The sequence below is a fragment of the Pygoscelis adeliae genome, unplaced genomic scaffold (assembly GCF_000699105.1).
Source record: "Pygoscelis adeliae isolate BGI_AS28 unplaced genomic scaffold, ASM69910v1 Scaffold37, whole genome shotgun sequence".
Lineage (NCBI taxonomy): Eukaryota > Metazoa > Chordata > Aves > Sphenisciformes > Spheniscidae > Pygoscelis > Pygoscelis adeliae.
Window position 1 is genome coordinate 5,276,833 of NW_008825308.1, and position 20,325 is coordinate 5,297,157.

A 20,325-nucleotide genomic window follows, 5' to 3' on the forward strand; every position below is an offset into this window, starting at 1 on the left:
TTTGAACCCCTCTGGTTTCTCCATATCACAGTAATTAACTTTGAATTATATGGCTATCAAAGATTTATAGGCTTTAAACCTGTGGCTATTGGCCCATCATGAAAAAGTAATTGGCATCATAAGCCACAAAGCTGAATAATGATGCATTGATCTGCCGTAGAGTTGCCTTTTTTGTGCTTGGTAAATGGACATCTGAGATATACGAAACATTCCAAAAACCAGGATGACAGCCTGAGAACACCTGGTTTGTTTCCAGAGAATTCCTGAGCAATCTTCCTGTTTTTCTAAGGACAAATTAGGGATGTAGTGGTTGAAATTGCCTCAAGACATTGTGGCCACCAGGAGACACAAATACAATGTTCAAGTTCTGCTTTTGCTCAGAGCTGTAGAATTTTGTGTCTTAACTGGAAAAAAAAAAAGTGGCAGTGATATTGCCATAATTGAATAGATATTAATAAAAAGTTGTTGAAAAAAAATTGAATGTATACACAAGTATGTATGTAACAGACCATTATTTTTTGAGTGAACTATTCATAAACCTTAGGACAATAATGTATTTGTGGCTATTCTGTTAGTGTAAATGAGCTAGATGCATATGATGCATAGACTATGCTAACAAAACATTAATCTATGCTATCAAGAGGCCACATCTTAAAAACTACTGAAAAAAACCCCCCAACAAACCAAAACAACTAAAAAAAACCCCAAAAAACCAAACCCACACCCAACTTGAAAAAAAACCTGGAACCTCCTCTTGGAAAATCTTGCTATTCTAATAGCAAGGACCACATCCTTCTTACACCTTAGCTCCTTGTAAATTAGTGGCTGGCTGATACGTATATACTATTGATACTGAAAAAAGATCATCAATGCTTCTGACAATTGCTTGTAAGTCTACTTGTACTTTGGGTCACTTGTAAAACTTTTATTGTCTCTAAGCCAGACCAGAATTAAGTTGTTTATGCATGTCAATTTAAAAAAAATCTTTCTTGTGGGTCAAAGTCAAGTATCTTGAATTAAGAAACATTGCCCACAGTAGTGACCACATGTGACCGGCTAAGAATATAGTGTTGAAGTAAACTTCCACTTCCTGAAGTCAAATGAGAAGGATTTACTGTAATTAAACTAAGTCAGAAACAGATAGAGTTGTAGAGAGCTGAGCTGACTGGAGAGAGAGTTTCCAGAGACAGAGGGAGAACCTTGGGTTTCTTGCTGCCAGTGATGTTCACCCATTTTTTTCCAGTTACTGCTTAAATGTAAAATTTATAAACAAACCTGAAATGGACCTGTAACCTAAGACCCTCTTCCTTCTCAGTGTAAGCTCCTTCATTCTTTATAGACTAGGATCTTGCCTTTATTCCTCCTCAGTCTAAATGTTCAATAGGAAATTAAGAACAAGATGGGCCTATTAACTAACTTCAGAAAAATTGCCCATGACCTTTTAGTGCCCCTCCTCATTAAAGTATTCAGTGCTTTGAGTGTTATGTGTGTGGGGTCCTGATTCAGAGGGCCAAAATTATTAAGGGACAGAAGTTTGAAACATTTCTACTTGGAATTTCTGTTGCCTGGCTGTAACCGACTGCTTTCGCAAAAAGCTGTACTGGCATTCACATTCCTCATAGAGGTGGACTCTTCATACAGCCATATTACTAAAACAACAAAAAAAATTGGATATGCCAACATGAGGGGAGAAGCTCTATGCATAACTCCTCTGAGACATCTGTCTCATTGCAATAAATATAAAGGTAGCCCATGAAACTATGATGGCCATATTAAAACAATTTTCTGGGGCTAGGTGCTTAATAGTTAAGCCAAGCTGCTTGGGAGAGATTATTTTTATCTCATTTTGGACTAATTCAATGTAGCATAATTCATCTGAGCAAATGTAGATTTTAGACTAAGTTATGTTGCATTGATTATTTGAACAGGTACCTAGACAACTTGAGCAACTTGGTCTTAAACCTTTTCCATCACAATTATCTTGTTCTCCCCTATTATTTTGAGTCACAGTTTATCTGTAGTCATATCGCTAGGTTTCATTGCATACGTTTCCTTGCTCTCTGTTTATTTTCACGAACGCTCCCTCCTTAAAATATCTTTATAGGTAATGTAAAGTTGAGGGGGATGAAATTAAATTTTAGAGATCTGAGGTGTGTGTGTTTGGAGATTTTTCATAATTTACACCTCTGCTTCTTTAATTCTTCATCTCCTGGTTTTTTGAGAACCTTTTTGATAAAGTATAGTTCTACACTAAAAAAACCACACACCCAAGCGCCCCCAAAACACAACTACACTTAGATCAGTTTGCTCTAAGCTGCAGGCAAGAAGTGGAGGAAGAAAAAATTTGAACTGAAAAATTTATAAATTTCATGATACCAATGCACAAAACCATCATACAAATGTATCCATTAGGCATTGACCATACTTTTTGTCTACTTTTGTCACAGTAATGTAATAGGGCCTTCTCTAATCTGTATAATACTCCGTGGAATATATAAATTGTTTTGTTTGTTTGAACAAACTAAAAAATCTCAATATATAGCATGATGGCAGTGTATCTGATTGTGTAATTATTCATACAGTGTCACATGCATTTTATGTACTTCCATAGCCATATACTTGAACTGACTCACAGACATGCAAGAGGAATCATATTTGAACCACACAGAAAACTTTTGATATTAGAAATCTTTACTCAATTAACATATGAAGTTGTCTCTGTGAGGCATTTCAAGTCGTATGCAGATATTGTGAATACACCATCAGGGGCACAGCACCAAAAGAGTTAATTTCCTTCCTAGTAGCTGGTACAGTGCTGTGTTTTGGATTTAGGATGGGAACAAAATTGATAAGGCACCGATGTTTTAGTTGTTGCTAGGTAATGCTTACATTCCATCCCACTGCGGGGGGAGTATATGAAGTTGTCTCTGTGAGGCATTTCAAGTCGTATGCAGATATTGTGAATACACCATGAGTTGCAGAGTTCCAAAATGTCTGCAAAATGGACTATAAGGCTAACTGTAAGGCATATTGGAAATAGTCCCCGATACAAATAAGTCTACTCAATATTCAAGAAACAAGGTGTTGGGTTTATCACTAGCAGATTTCTTTGACAATAATTTAAGAAACTTGGAAAAATTAGTAAGAGTAATAACTTAACTGTCAGACATCTAGCAATTTATATCCAGTGACACAGTTTGATGAATTCTCTTTCAATCATTCATCACATCATTGCTACAATTCTAATTTGTGTGCACACGCACACACACACACATATATTTGTGCTTTTTGTGTCTTCATGTGCTGTACTTAGCAATAACACAAACACTGCAACATGTTCTAAAAGAAGAGGACAGGTCAAAAGTTATATTTGGAAATAACCAGCTGAACAGAAAAGAAAGAAAATTTATTGTATTACATAAGTGTTCCTCTGCTTTTCTCTTTCTGGTTTTATAAATTGCTTCTGCGAGCTGTTTCAGCAGTGCAAACTGCTGGCAAGTTGTTCGCCATATTACCTTACCTAGAAATTAAAGCACTTCATAATACCAAAAAAAACCCCAACAGGAGCCACCTTATAAATATTTTGTAAAGCCTGAGCAATTTATATTACCATAAATGCCACAGTGGAGTCACTAAAAAACCCTGGTCATGAACACAGGATAAAATAAAAACTATCTGTTTTTACAACTTGTTTGTAGGAATTGGAATACAACTGTATTGCAAGTTCCATTAGGTTAAGAATAAATCTCTCTAACAATTTTAGTGAAGATCATTGGTATTTTCTTGTAACATGTTTTTTAATGAAAAACAAAGCTTTGCAAAAATCATAATAAAAAAATTATCATTTAAAAAAAATCATTTTGTGTACAATTAAAAGAGCAAAAGAGATACTCAGATGTTAACTTCATGAGGAAATATGAGAACTAAGCACAAAATAGACTGAATTGTTTAAAATTATCTAAAAGTAGTATTTAATTATTTAAGTATTTCCAAACAGCTACATATTGGAGTTTCACACACCACTGAAAATTTCAGCATTTGAAAATAGTACCTCAATTTTATAAATGCTAAAATATCAGAATTTTTCCAACTGGAAAAAAGGGAATTCAGTTTTTAATGGACTCTGATGGCACAATATGGAAGTGCTTAATAATGTATGTGCTAACTTCAGAAATATGCAGTATGATCTGATTTACTGAAGCTTTTGTCTATCACGAAGTAGTCGCGTAGTATCACTGTATTTGTCAGTCCACGGCAATGCTGCAACTCATTTAAAGTTAAATGCTTCTACTGTGTGTATTTGTCAATAAATTCCTCAGTCCACAAAAAGCACTTGATTTAGCATTATCAATAGTTTACAAATTTCTTTTAAATTCAAGATACATAAAATTAAGATTAGGCTTTGTCATTAAAAATGATCACTTTAAGCTTTCACTCTTCATGATAAAGAATCTTTTGGACTTCATACAAAATAAACATTGTTGATATTGCTTTATTGACTATTTAGAGTGCAGTGAAGTTCTACTTGTTCTTGAGTGGAATGCCACACTTTGAATAAAACCGGATACTATCCAGGGATCTGAAGCTCCTTTCCATTCTGCTGTGTGGGTTAGACTGATGTCTTTTTTTGACTCATCACCATTGCATTCCTGGATGCACAGGGAGGCAAGCTTTATCTAGAGGGCTGGGGTGTATCTCTTTAGTCTGGTGAGTAGAATGGCAAATGAAAACTGTGGTTTATACCCTTTCAGAGGAAAAGATAAAAACATTTTACTTTTGCAAAGGTGCTGTAATAATTATCTTTGCATGTTTATTTTATTTGCATTTTTTACATTATTTGCACATGTATACTGTGCAAAATCTCTGTCATCTTTGGATGAGACTGGAGATCTCAGTCCCACATTGGGACTGTAGCAGAATTTACAGGAGAAACAGATGAGTATCCTCCCCCAGAAGAGTGTCTTGAGACTGGTGACTACAGAGGGAACCTCATGGTCAATGAGGGAGGGTTGAGGTGTTCTGGTGAGAGGAGCTCAGCGGCTCAGGTAATCTCCACTGCCATATGGGACACATCATTGGTATTTAGGAGGACTGCCTACCCATAGAAACTGTGAAGGCATAGACCTCTCATGCATTATTCATCAATTTTTCTTTTTTTTTTTTTTTTAAACAGCAGCACTTGTGTCCACCTTTCACACCTCTGCACACAAATTACATATTCTAAGCTAATGTAAATCATGACAAATCTCCAGACATTGGTGGAACTATGTTGATTAAGCCTGGAGTTTTGGGCCATGAAATAATGACTATGTTAACAAAGCCTGTCCAGGATATAACAAACAAATAAAAAGAACAGAGATATATTTGGGAATTTAACTCTGTCTGTAAAGTGCAAATGAAGGACTACTCTCAGCTTGGGTTCTTACTTCGGTTTAAGCCTGTCCTGGAATCTTGTTTGCACTGTGAATGTTACCAATAAAACCAGTATGAACAACAGCAACAAAGCAAAATACTTCGCTGGAATTTATTACTTTCCAGTTATATAGTCTACATTATGAATCCAGAAGCTTGTCTGTTTCCGTCAAATAACTCTGTGAGGAGCATATGCCCATTTAATTTGTTTGTTCACAACTTACATGAAGGTCAAGTGCATTGTGTTTGAAAGAATTGCTTAGGAGGATGTTTGCCATACCCAATCTGTGGCAAACTAAATTTGCTGGAAATGTTTAGAAGGAAGAGACTGCCTCTTCCTGGAAGTTAATGGAATGTCAGGACTGAGATGTAGCAAACAGGAAGATGGCTGTGTGCATACACTCTTGGAGATACCTACAGAACCACACGTCTGCCTTTGGTAAGCAGCGGTTCTGAAGTCAAGCCTCAAAAGTGACCAGAGGGAATGGTGTGGGCTGTGCTGCAATCCAGGAAAGCACTGAACTTGCTGAACAAGAAACTGGACTAGGCTGAAGGACCTAGTGTGCATCAACTTACTGGGAAGGAACGACATTCATTTTGATGTCTTTCAGTTTAAGCTGTCTCACCCAGATCTGAGATTTCCTTGGTCAATTCATAAATATGTAAGGCATTCCATAAGAAAGTGTATCATATATATCTATTTGCATGAGGTTCCTCAGGCTTCTCCATCTTCAAACTTCCAGGGAAGCATGGGAGGACAGATGCTTTCAGTTCTCTGGATATCTCTGAATAGCTTCTAGCTCAACTTCCCTGAACCCTCCACAGATCTGTCCTTTCCACTGGCAGTGCAGGAAGCCTGCGCTCTTCATGAAGTACGTGGCATCAGGTCCCCACATGCTTTTGCTCACACAGAATCTCTTCATAACCGTTCCTCTCTGATGCTTCTTCCTCTCCACACTTTTCCCCTGCTCCAGCGTGGGTCCTCTCCATGTGCTGCAGTCCTTCAGGAACAGACTGCACCAGTGTAGGTCCTCCATGGGCCACAGTTTCTGCCAAGAGCCTGCTCCAACATAGTATCTTCATGGGCTGCAGTGTGGCTATCTGCTCTGTTGTGGTCCTTTCCATGGCTTGCAGGGAAATACCTGCTCCACCATGGGTCCTCCACAGGCTGCAGGGGAATCTCTGCCCTGGTGCACCTCCTCCCTCTCCTTCTTCTCTCACCTTGGTGTTCATAGGGCTGTTTCTCACAGGGTTTTTTCCTCACTCCTCACATTGTTGTGCAGCATTTTGCCCTTTCTTAAATAAGTTTTCCCAGAGGTGCCACCATCTTGGCTGAGGGGCTCAGCCATGCCCTGTGGTGGGTTGGTTGGAGCCGGCTGGAAATGACTGTGTCCGGCACAGGACAGCCCATGGCCTCTCCTCATAGAGGCCACCTCTATGGCTCTCCGCTGCCAACACTTCACCACCTACACTCAGTACAACTTGTCCTCCCCCATTTAATCCTTTTAATTTGCCTCAAGAGTGTGATTTGAATCTTAGTTAAAATATAAGATTTTGTTTGTTTGTTTCTTTTTTATTGTTTTCTTCTTACCCTCTGTGTGAATTTACCGCTATTTCACTTCATTTTTTCTTTTACACGCACTGGTATCTTACAGTTACAATGGTTTCAGTAACTCAAGAATTGTGAGATTGCTGGCAAGAAACATACATTTTGTGGGAGGAGGACAAACAGGCCCTTCTTCAAAAGCTGCAAACATCAAGTTAAGTATGCAATTTATTGGGATTTAACTTAATTATCTTAATCAGTTAAATAATTTGACAAAAGGACAGTTGGCAAATGGGGAACAGAAAGGGATGCCAGCAATAGGAAAGGTAATGAATCCATTAGCCTTCATAGAGAGAGGGAAAAGCAGATGAATATCACCTGTGGAAAATTGAGTAGCTACCTGGGGCAAGATATGGAGAAAATAATCTGTAATAAAATTAGTATCTCTGTTGAGTCTATAAATGTTAGCATCTTCTTTATATTGTAGGACTTCATTTTAAATTAGTAGGCACTGGTAAAATGAAAGAGAAAGCTTTTCTAGCTCCCACGTTAAACAAAGTGGTGTTGATGCTGATATTTAGAGTGTATTAAAATAAAGTGACATGATACTGGATTCTTTTAACAATGAATGTTTTTACTTATTTTTTCCTCAAATACTCTTTGCTCTGATCTCTAATCATCCAACTTTCATCTAAATTTTATTGCTCCATTCTTTCTAGACATTTTTCTTTAATATAAGGAGCAGACTTGTCAGCAGTTAATGCAGTTTCTATGTATGACCACTGAAAGTCTGTATAGTGAGCTATAACATGCAATATTGCACAAAAATCAATAAACTAAATATGTAGTGCTCCAAGGATTTTGTCTGGCTATTAATTAATTGCCAGCAGAGTGACAGATTGATGCTTGCTAAAATATATTCAATTCATGCTTTAAGATCTCAAAGAATGCTGAGTATGAAAAATACCAAGTAGAAATACCCAAGTCAGCGTAAAAGCTTATCAGAAAGTTTTAAAAAAAATAGAAATACTAGTCAGCAGAATAAAAACTACATTTCTATATGATTTTGATCTTCTTAAACTAAGATTATTCCAATGCAATTAAATAGGACACTGTATAATGTATCATCTCACAGTTAACACGACTACCAAGTGTATGGCTTAAACACTATAGAACTTTAACTGGTAAAGGCAGGGGCTGTGTGTGGAGGGACCAGCTGGCAGGCAACAAGCCTTGTGAGAGGGGCAGGCAAGAGTGGGGCAGTGCTGGCGGTCCCTGCAGCCAGTTCAAACTGCGGGTGGCCACATATAACAAGTTCCTAGGGAGAGTCAGTGGCCAGGGTGTGCAAACAGGGAGCAGCATTCGCAGTTTGCATATGCAGGGTGGTACACTCTGCCCTTTGTCAGGCTGCTGCCTGCTCTGCTCACCCACAGGCTTAGGCTGCAATCCTGACAATCACCCCAGCTACCCAGTGGCTGTGTACATGTACCTGGAAGCTTGAGGTCTCCAGGTAATTAGAATTAGAAGGATGACATCTGTCAAAAGAATTACCATTTTATAAAACTACAAGGTGACTGTGACCTGCTGAAAGAAAATGGTGTCCACCTGCCGCAACTGCAAGGCTGAGGCTGAAACCCAGACAGAAGCTCTACAGCCTAGCTATGCTGACATCTCCACCTGAACAGACCTCCCAAAGACTGATCAGACCTGAGGCTGCTTGGAGCCCCAGCACCTGGAAGTCCCTCTAGCACCTGAAGGCAGTGGTGGATATCCTAGCTGCAAGTGCACCCAGCTAGAAGAACTCTTCAAAGGAGTAGCTATGTTACAAAAGTTGCTCAACAGGCAGTACAAGTACCCAGGACTGTGATCAGGAGATAGATACGTGGTATTGCATGCTGTGTCAGGCTGAGCTACAGCCCAAACTTAAGGCTGTGCAAGGGGAAGGTAAACCTGAAGTCAACCTCGAGGTGTCTGACACTAGTAACTCATGAGATGAAGGAGACTAGACCCTTGTCCCTGCTTGGGGTAGAAGGAAGAACCTTCCCCGTTCCTCTGAAGTGTTCCTACATAACAGATATGATGCTCCGGGGGTGAAGAATGAAGAGCATGTGAGCAATGGACTGGATCCAGCAGAAGCTGACCATGCAAAATTGATCCAACCACTTACTCACATTAGAACCGGTGTCGCCAGAGGAGTGTGTAAAGTATTAGTAATTGCAGATTCCTTACTGAGAGGCACCGAAGCACCCATTTGTTTTCCAGACAATTTCTCTAGAAAAAATTGCCGCCTACCAGGAGCTCACATTTGCAACATCACTGAGAGGCTGCCAAGCATGGTGAACCCTACAGATTATTATCCACTCTTACTATTCCATGTAGGGTGCAATGATACAGCAATGAGGCAACTTAGTGTCAGAAGCATTGATTAATATTTTCTCTTTGAGCTCATAAAGTCAAATTCAGGCATACTTTAGGTTATTTACCCTTTCAGAAACACTGGTGCTGATAACAATATATATCACTGGGATATTACAGGCTTTCCAGATACATATGAAGATACATTCTTTACCTAGGAGAACTTCCCTGTTTTATTACATTGACAATTATATCTGCTTTGGATTATTGTGCTTTTTAATGTACATTAATACATGTAGAAATAAGTTATTACAAGTGTGAGTTTGGATATCAAATAATTACTTATGGAGAAACACTTGAAAACACTTGAATATGTTAGTGGAAGTTTTAGATTCATTTTAATGAGAAGTGGTAGCATTTGTTATTTTGAAGTTTTATAGTTAGTGGTTGAGCTCCCATTTCCTCATTTATTGTATATACCCAAATATTCCTTTCTTTATTTAACATTATTTTATTGTTTTTTACTTAATGTAATTCAAAAAACATTCTATTTTCGATATTGTCTTCTACAAAAGTGAATTAATAAATAAGCAACAGCAAAAAAAATTAGTGATATCTATATTACATCTGTTTGGAATACATTTCTTTTATGATGGACCAGACTAATGTACCACCAGAGTGACAGCTCTTATCACAGTTATTCTGATGATTTATTAGTGTAGTATATCATCATAGTGCTGTCGTTGTGATGATGTATGTCGCGGTTTAATCCCAGCCAGCAACTAAGCACCACACAGCTGCTCGCTCACTCCCCCTGCAGCAGGATGGGGGAGAGAATCGGAATAGGGAAAGCAAAAGCCACGCACGCAAGCAAAACAAAACAAGGAATTCATTCACTGCTTCCCATCGGCAGGCAGGTGTTCAGCCATCTCCAGGAAAGCAGGGCTCCATCACACGTAATGGTTACTTGGGAAGACAAACGTCGTCACTCCGAACATCCCCCCTTCCTTCTTCTTCCCCCAGCTTTATATGCTGAGCATGACATCATATGGTATGGAATATCCCTTTGGCCAGTTGGGGTCAGCTGTCCCAGCTGTGTCTCCTCCTTGTGCACTTCTTGTGCACCCCAATCTACACACTGGTGAGGCGGTGTTAGAAGCAGAAAAGGTCTTGACTCTGTGTAAGCACTGCTTAGCAACAAGTAAAACATCAGTGTGTTATCACATTATTCTCATGCTAAATCCAAAACACAGCACTATACTAGCTACCAGGATGAAAATTAACTCTATCCCAACCAAAACCAGGACAACGTATTAGTGTGCTACATCATCAGATTGATGGTGAAAACAAACTGTACAAGACAGAAAATATTAAGAAGTTTCATTGTAGAATTCTTCTAGGCTCTGTTTGTATATAGAACAGAACAGAACAGAACAGAACAGAACAGAATAGAATAGAATAGAATAGACCATTTCTGTTGGAAGGGACCTACAATGACCATCTAGTCCAATTGCCTGACTAATTCAGGGTTGGCCAAGTTAGAGCATAGTATTAAGGGCATTGTCCAAATGCCTCTTAAACACTGACAGGCCTGGGGCATCGACCACCTCTCTAGGAAGCCTGTTCAGTGTTTGAACATATACATTTGAATGTATATATTTGTATATGTTTACAGACAGAAAACTTCTATAATAGTTTAATGTTCCCACACTCTATCTGCCTTCTATTTTTACTCTTCTGTTTTATTCTCTCTTTTCCTTCCACTCACTTAATTTATCCTTCCAGGTTACCTTTCCTTTCTCACCTTTCAGCTCCTATTGCTTCCACATGCAACCCCTTCCCTCTTTAGCCTGATACTTGATAACACAGATCTAGGTTATAATCTTCCTTGCTGTTCACCTTCCACATGATTTCTCCTGTTCTGCTTTTCCACCATTATTTACACCACTTTTTCTACATATATTACTCTGTCTTTTATTCTTCTGTCATTCTAGGCATTCTCTGCAGCACCTATTCTACCTTTCTGAAAATGGTGACCTCTGGCTTCTATATTTACATTTTATTTGGATTCTGTAATTGCCATAACATCTGTATTTTAGTGCCCTGTCCTGCATATCTCCTACATATTTTCAAATGAGCTGTGGTGAGATGATGCAGGGTCAGAAGGCAAGGCAAAGGCAAGGCAAGGCAAGGCAAGATAAAGCACCTAGAGGTGCTTGCAGTTGGTCACTATCTGAAATAGGATATGAGCTGGGTGGATTTCAGCCTATAAAAGGACAGCTTGTCCCCCTGTATATTTTCTCCGATTCATCTTGTCAATGAACACAAATTTCACTGCCATTCTAGTTAAGGACTCACAGTTCTCTCTTTGAACAGAAAGCTATAGGTCTGGAATACAAACTGAAATCTTGGCCTGTGCCTTGGACACCTTGTAATATTAACAAATCAAGAAAAAGAGATTTTTTTTTTTTAAATATTTCTCTCTTGAAAGGTTTCCTTTTGATCTCTTAACCATTAAGAACATCTTCAAATTTTATTTATTTTGTAAATGTAAAATCATACATCTCCATGATAAAATCTTGCTGCTATAACTGTCAAAAGTAGGTTTTTTCTCAGATCTCTAGCCACGTTTTTCACCCTAGAAAAAAAAAAGTGCTTCATACATACCTCAGGAGGTGAGTAGTTCAACACTCCTGTGCTGAACAAATAATGTATTCAAACACACATCTTAAACTGGATATCCAGGATATCCAGGACCATTTCACATTTTCATGGGAAAATGAATTCCTCTGTTCTGTTAACAAAATAGTTTTCTGATTGAAACTAGACATTTTTTAGACAGAATATCAAATTTATCCCCCATAAGATATGCTTAGAATATTTGTATGACTTACTAGTGATATTCCAGTAAGTTAAACAGCTAATGAATTTAAGAAAATGGCTAATACTACAACAAATATGGCTCCTTCCAGAACTATCTTTAGCTCAAGACTAAATCCATATATGCCATTACATTCCATCAGTATTTCCTGTGAAATCTTCATAATTAATAATAAATAATTTGGTAACAAATTTCACAAAATTAATTGCAGCAAAATGTTTTTTGAACAATAAACATCAAACTAACTCCCATATAAAATTATTAGGTTCAAAATAATTATTTAACATGTACAGTTCAACAAAATGATCAAAAGTAGAGAAACATAAAAGAACAAAAGAAGATATCTTTGCTGAATATATTTCTGAGGTTTTTCTGACACACTCATGCAGAAGTTCTGCTAAAATAATTAAGTTCAGCAAAGAAAAAAGTGTTTAAGAATAGTTGAAATTAAGTACAAATTCAGAAGAAAAGAAAGAATTACTTTTCTAGCAAAAAATCTACACAAACATTCATCCACAGGTAATTTTCCATAGAGTATTGAAAAGTTATTTTTTCTCACCACTTCAAAGAGTAGATTTTCTTCATAAGCATTGCATTCAGTTCATTATTATTATTTTGTTGCTGTCACTGTCATAATAGTATTTACTATTGGACCATTTTGAAAAATAAAATATAGTGTATTAACCTATAGTCCATTGTGCTTCTTGCCAGAAGCCAAACTATTTAAGTCTGATGGAATATCTTGACTTATTGCTGGAGTAACAAAGCGGTGTATGGTAATGAGAAAATGTAAACTAGACTTGGTGAGTGGCTCCTTTTTGACTTTACTGGCCAGGCTTAAAATCATAAACTAGGACAAAATCTCATTAACTGTCTAATGGCTTTTCAGTTCTTTCACCTTGCTTGTGCTTTACTTGTTTGTTTATTTCTATATTAGAATATTATTAACATCCAGTGGACTGTATTTTTGTGTCTTATGAGGGAATGAACAATGGTTTGCTCTAACTTTCTGACTGTGTCCTCCATGGGCCTGTCCTTTTTTGTTTGTAACATTATCAGCCACACCTTTGCTTTACATCTTCTGATTGTTTTCAGTATTTCATCAACAGAAAAGAAGGATCTGATTTAATCATCATTACAGAGAAGAGAAGCTTCAGTGGGAGGGAAAGAAATCAAAAGAAAGCATACATGACTTGCTCATTTAAGCATAATGGAGGTTGTATACACAAAATAGCATGACTATCTATATTCAATCCTAAAGAAATTGCTATTTCCTCAGAAGTGGAGGAATGTTTAATCTGAATTAAACTGAGTTTTACCTGAAACCTTTCACAGTTTTTAACAAAAGCTGCTTGGAGACATAAATTCTGGGATAGCCAATGGGCTAGTGGCTAATGAACCTGTTACACAGATGCTAAACATTTAAGTGCTTGTTAAACCAGAACTAAGTTTTTGGGATCCTGGAACAGAGTAACACTCACATGGGCAATCAAAACTCCCTAACAGGACAGCCAGTTGCTGTCTGTTGGCAACAGGATTTGCAAGGGTCCTTGCAGTGGTCATATCAGCTGAATTCAGAGGGATTCCTTTACTGCTTTTCCTCTCAGTTCTTATAATCCAGCTGGTCTGTGGACCTGTGTGACCACCCACATACATGCAATTCATTGATATTGATACATAATAGCTGTCTACAAAACATCTCATAAACATGATAACTACGTACAAAAGACTGTCCTACTGAGCATTTCTGCAGAAACATTTTCTATTGACTATTTAAAAACATCTTATATATGTCCAATCTGATCACTCTGCATCAGGAATGACCTAAGGGATCCTTTGGGACACTCTACACAGGAAGATAATCAATGAATTTAAGCACACAGATTGGACCAGACACATTGGCAGTCAGAGATGGAGGGGGGGAGGATTTCCAGAACCATCCAATATTTCCTCTGGGGAGTTCTCTGGGGAGATGGATATAACAAACAATCCATCACATACTTAATTGCTAAGGTCCAGTCAGTCACACAGTTTCAAGATAGTCCTTTCCACTCAGTCTGCTAACAGGTGACTGTCCGGAGAGGTCCTGGACCACCCTGGGAACTAAGGACAAGAGCATTGCATGTGCACAGAGGCACAGTCCTGGTACACAGCTACACCACAATTATAACTAAATGACAAACTTGAGCTTCATATCTATTATTCACTCATCATTTAAGTTCCATAACTCTTGCCAGTCCCATCTGGACTGTAGGAAATCTGGAATCTCTTCTTCCAAATAAGACTGGAGTAAGTGATTAGAACCTCACTCTCCTCATTATGCCAAAGAAGTAGTAATTGTAGCAGGAAAATACTGAATACCAGTAGGTAGGCATCCAGTGGTAGGATGCCAAAAGGTTTTGAAACAAATGTCATTATTAAAAGATAAATAATAAATGTATCAATATGTTGTGGTTTAACCACAGCCGGCAACTAAGCACCACACAGCCACTTGCTCACTCCCCCCCAGTGGAATGAGGGAGAGAATTGGACGGGTAAAAGTGAGAAAACTCATGGGTTGAGATAAAGACAGTTTAATAGGAAAAGCAAAAGCTGCGCACACAAGCAAAGCAAAACAAGGAATTCGTTCACTACTTCCCATCGGCAGGCAGGTGTCCAGCCATCTCCAGGAAAGCAGGGCTCCATCATGTGTAATGGTTACTTGGGAAGACAAACGCCATCACTCCAAACGTCCCCCCCACTTCCTTCTTCTTTCCCCAGCTTTACATGCTGAGCATGACGTCATATGGTATGGAATACCCCTTTGGTCAGTTGGGGTCAGCTGTCCCGGCCTGTCCTGGCTGTGCCCCCTCCCAGTTTCTTGTGCACCAGCAGCCTTCTCCGTCAGTAGAGCATGGGAAACTAAAAAGTCCTTGACTAGTGTAAGCATTACCTAGCAACAACTAAAACATCGGTGTGTTATCAACATTCTCAACCCTAAATCAAAACACAGCACTGTACCAGCTACTAGGAAGGAAATTAACTCTATCCCTGCCAAAACCAGGACACAAAACTATCAGACAAAACTAGAATTTCTCTTCTTTACATTCTTAAAATAGGTGTTTTAAGAAAGATGGCATAGCAACATGGGTATTTTTCATAAGGTCTTCCCAAAATCTGCTAGAAATTGATAGAAATTGAATTTCAAAGGGTAACAATATAATGTTATGGTCACTAATATGAAAATCAAAAACTCCAAAAAGCTGACCTCAAATTTTTTTGCTAGCAAGGTCCATTCTTACTGAAAAAAGCATCACTGAGGATGGCTAGCCAACTAGTTCTGAGTTAAAAAGTCCTCACCTGTATAGACAATATTGAAGAATAAATAACCTGACATTATGAAGGACAGTAGATTACACTTTCATCCAAGTATACCATAATAAGTGTAGAGATAAGCAAAAGTAACAGAATTGTGCAGATTTAAATATAATCAAATAATCATGAAATACATATTTCTGTATAATTTATTTAAAATTATCCTTAAAACAAACAAGAAACCCAAATAAATTAAAAATATGTATAACCAAGAGTATAATTATGTTCATAGAATCATAGAATAGTTTGGGTTGGAAGGGATCTCTACAGGTCATCTAGTCCAACACCCCTTCCGGGGGCAGGGACAGCTTCAACTAGATCAGGTTGCTCAGAGCCGCGTCCAACCTGACCTGGAATGTTTCCAGGGATGGGCATCCACCACCTCTCTGGGCAACCTGTGCCAGTGTTTCACCACCCTCAGCATAAAAATTTTCTTCCTTCTACCCACTCTAAATCTACCCTCTTTTAGTTTAAAACCATTACCCCTTTTCCTATCACAACAGGCCCTGGCAAAAAGTTTGCCGCCATCTTTCTTATAAGCCCCCTTTAAGTATTGAAAGGCCAGAATATGGTCTACCTGGAGCCTTCTCTTCTCCAGGCTGAACAACCCCAACTTTCTCAGCCTTTCCTCATAGAAAAGGTGTTCCATCCCCCTGATCATTTTCATGGGCCTCCTCTGGACCCGCTCCAACAGGTCCATGTCTTTCCCGTGCTGAGGACTCCAGAGCTGGATGCACTACTCCAGGTGGGGTCTCGCCAGCACGGAGTAGAGGGGCAGAATCACCTCCCTCAACCTGCTGGCCATGCTTCTTTGGATGCAGCCCAAGATACCGTTGGCTTTCTGAGCTGCAAGCACACATTGCTGGCTCATGTCCAGCTTTTCATCCACCAGTACCCCCAAGTCCTTCTCGCCAGGGCTGTGCTCAATCCCTTCATCCTCCAGCCCGTACTGATACCGCGGGTTGCTCTGACCCAGGTGCAGGACCTTGCACTTGGCCTTGTTAAACCTCATGAGGTTCACATGGGCCCACTTCTCCAGCTTGTCCAGGTCCCTCAGGCATGTCAACTGCACCACTCAGCTTGGTGTCATCTGCAAACTTGCTGAGGGTGCACTCGATCCCACTGTCTATGTCATTGATGAAGATATTAAACAGTACTGGTCCCAATACGGACCCCTGCAGGATGCCACTCCTCACCAATCTCCATCTGGACATCCAGTCGTTGACCACTACCCTCTGGATGTGACCATCCAACCAATTCCTCATCCACTGAACAGTCCACCCGTCAAATCCATACCTCTCCAGTTTAGAGAGAAGGATGTTGTGGGGGACCATGTCAAAGGCCTTATAGAGGTCCAGATAGATGATATCTGTAGCCCTTTCCCTGTCCACTGATGTAGTCATTCCACTGTAGAAGGCCACTAGGTTGGTTAGGCAAGACTTGCTCTTGGTGAAGCCATGCTGGCTGTCTTAAATCTCCTCCCTGTCCTCCATGTGCCTTTGCCTACCTTCTAGGAGGATCTGTTCCATGATCTTCCCAACACACAGGTGAGGCTGACAGGTTGGTAGTTCCCAGGGCCCTCCTTTCTACCATCTTTAAAAATATTATTTGTCTGATGAAGACCACCCAGTGCTCTTGGACTAAATAATACTGTACACTGTTGCAGTGTTATTTCTTCTTCCACTTATACATGATTATAATTAATATACATTTGAATTCATACAGTAAATTGTTTTTAATTTATCATCTAAGAAATGGAGCACTGTGATGCTTTTTTCTTATTAACTCTTTCTTCATTACTAAATTAAAGGTGACAAATATTATATCTAAAAGAAAAATATCAGGCTGTACATTTTGAATATATTAGGGTAGATAATTGATACCCATGACATACCAGAGCACAAAGAGAAGGGCTGAACAACCTAATATTTGTTAGAGAATAAAAGGTTACCAGCACTGTTTTAAAATGCGTAGAAATGTGAAGCCTGGTCCTAATCTCATGATAATGCTTCTTTTGGAACAGCAGTACTTTCACTTTTAGACAAATGCTATTTCACGGAGCACAGAAAAAAATATATTTTTCATAGATTCTGTGTCCATTCATACAATCTCAAAGTGATCAAACATAAAGAATACGTAAATGGCCTTCTTGTCTGTAAGATGTCTGCCTACTCCCTACTAAAGGCAAAATTTTCTATTTCTCATATTTCTCTCTCCCCCTCTCTCAGTGATATGGCAAAAGTAGATCCTATGCAGTGATTTCCACTGCAAAGTCAAAACAGTAGAATAACTTTACAGAGATGTTGAAATACAGCTCAAATCACAGAGCTGAGATACAAACTCAAAGTTCAACTTGAATTCTCTTTGATCCAATTTTGATTCTTTTTTGGATTAAGCAGTATAATGAAAAGGAAAAAGGTAAAAGATATTAATGAGGCATTCAGCTTTGTTAGACAAAACCACTTTTTGCTTATGCTACCATTTCTTACCTGTTTAATTATGGCCTGCAGCCAATGAAAATGTTTAGTGGACTTTCAGTCAGACCATAGGATGGCAAAGGAATGGTTTCCTGACTTTTTCCTAACTAGTTTTGGCGTTTCCTTGTATTTTTACATCTTTTGGTTTGTCATATATTCTCAAATCTGGTCTAGCTATATTTTCATTCATATTCCACATGGGGGAGGGTGAGAAACAACAGTACACGAAATGTAAGTATAAAACATTTCACCTATAAACACAAAAATTAAATGAGAAAAAAACATACAAAAGCTATACGCAAGCTATTGGGTGTTGTTTGATATGGTATGAAGCATTCATTGATATTGAAGAATTTAATTAGGAAATCTGTAAATAACAATGTAGTACAACTTGATGGCTTGCTCTAATGTTATAATTTTAACTAGAGCTCACTCTGTGCATTCTACATCCAAACTAACTCTTTGGGGAGGTTAAAACCTGATAACATACACTCAGGTGGCAATGGTTCAACACACAGAAGTGTTCCCTTTTGTTTCCTTTTAATAAGCTCCATTACAATGGAGTATTATTTTTCTAAAGATTTTAAGCTTATTGATTCCACAGCAGACATTTTTAAGAACACACTTAAAGTAGATGAGATTTCTCTTTGCCTTGAAACACTGCTCCTAAAGGTACTGTAACATGTTTTTGCATTGCCAGAAATTCAAAACTTGAATACATTCTTTGTATTCTTTCATTCTCCAGAGCATCTTTGCTAAAATGAACCTCCTGAATATTCCTCAGCTGTTGTTTGCCCTCTGATTATCACCTGACATATTACCTGATATTAGCTAGATAGCTTAGAAATGGTCAGAAGTGAAAATATGGTTTAACCTTCAAGGCATGAAAGTGTATAACTGTGGTTTTTGAATGGCAGTATTTAAACACACATTCATTACATTTGTCCCTAGAGATGAAGATGTACAAGAGTAAAGGTATCATATTATCTACTATTCCTATGTTTTATTCTGATCTTCTCTTTCCTTTTCCCTTGATAATGTGGACAGATGTACAGAGATTATAGAAGCCTAAATGAAGCCATTTTATTGCTTCTCTTCACTGCAATAAAGGATACCCTAATAATATATTATCTTTTATATTATTCCAATTATTCCTGTAGAAAATACTGTACTAGTCTGGGAGATTTTTTAAATTTTATTTTGATTATGAATTTAGATTTCTACGCCTTTTTTATTTCAGTGTGCAGCAATACATTAGTCATAAACAGTCATCAGGAAGGCTTCGACAAAGCATATGTTAGTAGATTAAAAATTAAACATAGGCTCTCTATAGGGGGGAAAAATCAATAAACTTTGAAGTTCATAGTTTTATAAAAAAACGTAGAAACAAACATATGTTAAAATATACTTCTATTTGAAATGCTATCAAGAAAAATGTAAGTCACTATTCAGAATACACAAACAGGATCAAATTCTGGTCTTGGTATATTTCCTGATAGTTTTATGTCCAAATAGGATTGATGTGAAACAACATGGGGCACATCTTAACAGAAAGTGTAGTATATTCTGAGATGATAGGGGCTGAATACGTTTAGTTAAGCAAAACTTCGGGAATTTAGTATAATTGAGCTACTTCCACTGTGGAGCTGAAAATACAGACAGAAAGACTTGGGCTAAGAATGTAAAATAACATTGTAGGATTTTGGCTTCCCAAGTGGCAATTCAGAGCAGTCAACATACTGAACCCCTCAGTGGTCATTCAGCAAATTTAGTGTATGGCTGCATGAAGACATTAATTAGAAACTGTTGAGGAAAAGGACAAGATGTAAATTATGTTTCTCAAGCACTTTATACCGAGCTGCAGAGAGGTATTTCTTCCTATTTTAGGTTACAAACTTAAAAGTAGATTTATACTTTTTAAAATTTTATTTTACAGGGAACTTAACTAAGTTTATACAGCAACAGAAGGAAGCAAGGTTGTGCTTATCTTTTATATAATATCCAAGTAGTGAGAAGAGCTGCATCCAAACAGGATCATAGAGATTCAATTACTGTCTTTCTTGTAGAAAATTTAAAACTCCTCTTTAACACTGGTAAAAACTTTCTAAAACACTGGTCAACTTTCCCCATAGCAGCCCTCATAATGCTGTGCTTTTTATTTGTAGCTAGAATGGTGTTGATAACACACCAGTGTTTTGGCTACTGCTGAGCAGTGCTTGCACAGCATCAAAGTTGTCTCTCCAACCCCTCCACGTTAAAGGCCAGTTAGGCTGGGGGTAGGCGAGTGGGAGGGAAGGGAA

The 20,325-nt window shown here is 38.2% G+C and overlaps 1 pseudogene; it reads left to right on the forward strand.

Moving 5' to 3' along the window:
* The window catches only part of LOC103922148, a 35,164-nt pseudogene that overhangs the window by 10,157 nt on the left and 4,682 nt on the right, over window positions 1-20,325 (forward strand).